Source organism: Thamnophis elegans, chromosome 4, assembly GCF_009769535.1.
Source record: "Thamnophis elegans isolate rThaEle1 chromosome 4, rThaEle1.pri, whole genome shotgun sequence".
NCBI lineage: Eukaryota > Metazoa > Chordata > Lepidosauria > Squamata > Colubridae > Thamnophis > Thamnophis elegans.
In genome coordinates this window covers 24296305-24302313 of record NC_045544.1, presented here as the reverse complement: position 1 = coordinate 24302313, position 6009 = coordinate 24296305, and positions in this window count along the sequence as shown.

Here is a 6009-nt window from a genome sequence, read left to right as displayed (position 1 = left end):
TGTCATGATTTTAGCCCCATGAAAAAATAACTGATCCTGCATTAAAAAAGCATATAGTCATTAATTATATGTAAGCATATCATGGAAATATGAATTCCCTTTGAATATCAAACTCTTACTGTGAACTCTGTCGAATCAAAATTCAATTAGAAGATACACTGGAAATTTGGTTAATGTTCAAATATATATATATTAATTTGTAAATTGGACCTGTACATCAGAGGTGGTATTCAGTTGGTTCTGCGTGCGCAGAAGTGCCATGTGCAAACTCCCACTTCCAAACCAGCAGCAAAGGTAAGAGAAAACAATTACTGCCATGCATAATATACAATTCTTTTGATGAAGTGTTTTTTAAAAAAAGGGGTTTTTTTACAAGCAGATTTGTTAATTCAGAACTGTTGGTTCATGTGACTAACTTTATAGCACACTAGATTTATTTCATGTCTAAAAGATAACCTAGTTTCTTATCCAGCTTGAGGAAATACTATTGCTGTCAGTAACCAGCAACATTGTTTTGTCTTCCCAAGGAAAGGATTTCTTGAATACCTGAAACACATGACAAAATTCCCAGGGTGGAAGGAATCTGGGTGGCAACACACCTTGGGCCTTACTCTTCACATTTGTAATATTCCCTCTCCTCTCATACCCATAATATAACCCATGATCAAATTCGCGGCCTGCAGCCTAGATGCGTCATGTGCTGTCCACGCCCATGCCCAGTTTAGCAATGGGGAAAAAAATCCCGATACGACATGTGACGACAGCATGACAATACAAGTTTGACATCAATTTAACATTGGTAGAGGACTAAACAGGTCAGATGGCATGGTCCGGTTGGCCTTACAACTGTGGACCCTCTTCAGGTAAATAAAGCATGCAAGGGAAATAGTTGCAAGATGAGATTACGCACTGATAGACACAATCAAGAACAACTTCAGATAAAATTATATTTAGAACTCTGGGCATTCTTGCTTTACTGGAAATTAAAACTGGAAGAGACAAAGAAAAATAACTTTGCTATTAATATTTCAAGTGTATAGAAATTGGGATCTGTTTTCTATACAGCTGGAATAATCAGGACTTAATCTCTTTGGCTACTGTATCATGTCAATTGGCCATCCCTTCCATTATAAGGTGTATTTTAGAAGTGCTACTTTTAGTAGATCAATAAAATTTTCATACCCAGAGAAGTTTGAAACAGCTTATTCCTTAAGCTATGGAAAGATTCTTAACCTTAAATGGCAAATCACAGTATAAATGGTTCCACTATAAATGGTTACTTCTCTGACCTTATAGTGAAATGAAAAATATTGATTATAATAGTTAACCAAATTGTTACTTTGTTTACTACAATTCATTACTAATTGATCAATCAAAGCAGTTTGGATGACAAAGAAACATTGACACTATTCCTAAAAATACATGATATCTCCTTGGACTTTAAACAGCTGTGTAGACCTAAAAGGACAATGTTAACTTGAAAATAAATCCCACTGCAGTGTGTAAGTGTGTAAAGTAAGTGTGCACACGGTGCAGCTCTTGTGAATAGTAAGCCAGTACTGGATTCTTTGGATGATCAATCAGTTGTGTTGCTCACACCTCTGGATTTATAACTGATGCAAATATGCTTATTGAGAAAATTCAGCTTTCATTTTTAATAGCTTGACAACGAGGAAATGTTTGCTCCTATTAACATGTCAAAAATCAGAAGAGCCGAGGCAAAATTTCCAAATTTCTCACAATACCTCATCATCTGTTTTCTCTGTTGCTTCTGGTCTTTGTTCTTTGCATTTTGTCATCGCAATGGCCAAATATAAAGAATCTAAGAAGTACTGTTGTCAAGAAACATTTAACAGAGAAGGAAGTGTAATCATGTATAATGTTTACATTTTAAATCATTTCAGCTTACACTATTAACACCATTGGCTCTTTTAATATACTGTTGTTTTAGAACAGTGCCTTTTCGTTTGATATTGATTTTTATATCCTCCTAAACTTGAAAATCCTTCAGTTCAGCTGGTAATCAGCCTCTTCATGTGCCCATATGTTCTACAGAGATTCCACCCATGGTTAAAGAAAACACATATAGAAAAAACTTTCGGAAGGCAATGATACCTTCAAATATATCTCGGATGATTTATTAAAACATTCTAGGTAAAAACATTCTTTTGTTCCTCCTTTTAAAATATATATATTTTGGCTCAGACTCGGAAATGAAAGGCAGGGTGCTGAAGTATGTATGTATGTATGTATGTATGTATGTATATATACATACATATACTTATTTAAGCAGATTTATCAAACAGTCACATTTGTTATAAAAATCTTGCTAAAAGTTTCATGAGATGTTTTATACTCTTTGAAGGGATGTTTTTATTTTATGGAAGCATTTATGTTTGTATACTGAATAACAGAGTAGTGTCTCCCTCTCCCTTCGGTGTGGTATTTTTATAAGATTGTTTTTAATGAGCTTTATATAAGTTGCTATCAGTGTAGTTCTATTTCTCTCATGCCATTGTGCAACATTATCATTGTAAACAAATGTATTCATTTATTTTTGCCACATAAAAACAAAGCACCGCAATCTGTGGTTGCAAAAGAAAAAGTGATGACTTCTTTAACTCTTTATTTCTTTCTAGAGATATTATTAGCCATTGATGAAATGTTTCTTTTCTTAAAAACAGACCTCAGTTTTTAAATTTTAAAGTTAAACTTGACCTGTATGTAATGTATATATATATATATATATATATTTCCATGGGAATAATTACAGTAAACAATTATTAAGATGAACTTTTTCTGTAACAGTTTATAGGAAAATGGCTATTATTAACTAGCTAAGCTTATTCTTGAAACTATCAATTAAAATGTTCTAAAAATTAGTTTTGGTGTATTGGTTGAAGCACCATTTTAAAGTCTCTTCATATTATGAAAACGAATCCTCAGACTTGAGAATTCTTTTTGGAGTCGTTCAAAAATAGCAATTAAAAGCTTCAGATAAGATCATGTTATGTCAGATGGGTGGAAGAATGTGAGCGCATACAGAATTTCTGATAAAGGCAGCACGATATTTAAAAGAACAGTGAATGACTCAGTCCAGTTTTCATTTCTAATGTGAATTTCTGTGCAAATAACTAATGAAATGTCTACACTATGTTTACACTAGACTGACAATGTGGAGTTGTCCAGGTTGCTCAGTTGGGCACTTTTGTTAAAAAGAGGGGCATGCAACCTTTTCTTGATTGAACGCCCTATGTGGTCTTTGGGTGACGTGGTATGCAAATAGGCTGCATTCCAAGAAGCGGTGGGAGAGGCCACAACAAAAATCAAATTTGTCATCATTTGCATTTAAGTTGAATTAAAATTAATTATAATTAATCTGATTGTTCTCCTGTCCTTATTCCTCATTTTCACTTCTCATTAAAATTATTGATTGGTAACAATGTTTCATGGCCACCAGGGGGCCCATTTATAGCAGTATAGCAATAGCAGTTAGACTTATATACCGCTTCATAGGGCTTTCAGCCCTCTCTAAGCTGTTTACAGAGTCAGCATATCGCCCCCACAGTCTGGGTCCTCATTTCACCCACCTCGGAAGGATGGAAGGCTGAGTCAACCTTGAGCCGGTGAGATTAGAACCGCTGAACTGCAGATAACAGTCAGCTGAAGTGGCCTGCAGTACTGCACCCTAACTGCTGCGCCACCTCGGCTCTATATACCACAGGGTATTTAAATGGGCCCCCTGGTGAAAAAAAGATTGAGAGCCACTGACCTAGGGTTTTCCAGATAATGCTGAACTGCCAGTCCACCATGTTTCTTCATACGCTAGCAAAGGGTGACTCAAAAGATGTTCATCAACATCCAGGGCATCACATACTTCTACAGGTATTCCTCCACTTACAACAGTTCACTTATTCAAAGCTACAACGGCACTGAAAAAAAATTACTTATGGCCATTTTTCACACTTATGACTGTTGCAGCATCCCCATGATCATGTGATCAAAATTCAGATGCTTGGCAACTGGTTTATATTTAGGACTTGCTGTGTCCCAGGGTTATGTGATCACCACCTGCAACCTTCTGACAAGCAAAGCCAATGAGAAAAACAGATTCACTTAACATCTGGATGACTAATTTAACAACCGCAGTGATTCACTTAACAAATGTGGCAAGAAAAGTTGTAAAATGGGGCAGGACTCACTTAACAACTTTCTCACCTAATAATATAAATTATGGGCTCAACTGTGGCCGTAAGTTGAGGACTACTTTTATAAGTCCTTTTTAAAATTATCTTGTTAATTTATATGAATCATTTCATGTTTCCTTTATATGAATGGGGCATACCACATCATGCATGGAAAACATTATAGTAAATGTATTGGCAAAGAGAATCTAAAGATGTCTTGTTGGTATTGCTCCTAGAAGGTTGATTCTACACTGATCCTAATAAGCATTCTCGGAGGAATTCATTATTTTGAAACCCATTCCTAATGTGAGATGTTTTGTGCATTTGAAGTTCATGCTAATTTCCACAAAGGCTTCCATTGCTAAGCAACAGATTCTGTTATCTCTGGAGGGCAAAGGCTATACTACCTATATCTTAATTAAAGATAAAAGAAATACCGTATATTATCTCTCTCCAATGCAATTAAACATTCGAGAATGTTCTCTGCTTTAAATTTAACAGTTAACCATTTTTGTAATCTTTTTTTTTTCCTGTGACAAGCAGAACCACCAATACCCACAGTGAGACAATTTTAAAACAAGACTTTCTTTTAAATCTGCCATTGGACAATCCCTGTGCAACAGGTAGATTTTTTAAAACAATTCTTCAGTTGGAAAGACCAGCAACAAATCATGGGAAATAATGTGCACATATTCTCTGACCAAACTGGAAATAGATTTCACAGCAAAATGAAATATGTGTGGATGCTAGATGAAAGGCAATGGAACAAAACAGAAATGATGAAAGAATGTGAAAGAACATGGTGGAAAACTCAAAATCATTAACTGGGGAAGATCCGTCCCAATTTTTTTCTTCTTCTAACTAGAGCTAATAAGTTACAGTGAATCACTGGTCTCTTGCAGCTAGAAGCCAAGATCTAAAGCGGGGCTGTCAAACTCCTGGCCCATGGCCGGATCTGTCACGTTCTGGCTACGCCCACCCCCATTTTAGCAAAGGGAGCGGGGAAAGGCCCAATATGTCATGTGATGACAACTTGACACGAGTTTGACACCCCTGATCTAGAGTCTCGGAGTTACATAGATCTTCTATAAAACATTGATCAAAGACAGTTCAAGGATACACACATTCTATAGAGATCTCAAACACGAAGGATACAGGAAAATCACTTTATAAGGGATAAAAGATTCATGATTACAGGAAGGAATAAATATCACTCAGCGTGTGAAAACATTGTCTCCAGTAACATTATTTGAAATGTGACATCAATATATCAAATGCTTTGATGTATGAGACGTGCAAAGACCCTAATTGTTACCTTACTTCCCTGTACTGAGGAAAGAGCAGACATTTTGTAAGTATTTGGAGTTCTTGGCAGTACATTAGCACAACTATATAAATAGTGATAAAATTAATAGAAAAATTAAAGAATGTATAGCACTGTGGTTACACATAAAGTTAGCTTTAAAACAAATATAACTAATGTTTTCTTTTTATTCCATCCCTCCATATTTTCTTCTTATATTTGTATCCTCAAATTCAAATTCATATGGAGGAAGAGTTGGATAATGCCAGGAGAGTCTGCTGCTTTATTTTCTACTACAAGTACAGACTAGCTATGAGGAAGAGAAGAGACTAACCTAAATAGGATGAGCAATAAATAAAACATACAGAAAGATCAAAACTCTTTGTAAGGAACAAATATAAAGAAAATAACCTTTTTTTTCTGTAGCTGAGATTGTCAAGAAAGTTCAGGTAAAAATAACTGAACCCAACTCTGAAAATAACCAATGTCTGCTTCTTTTTGAATTGGATGCTGGAGGGT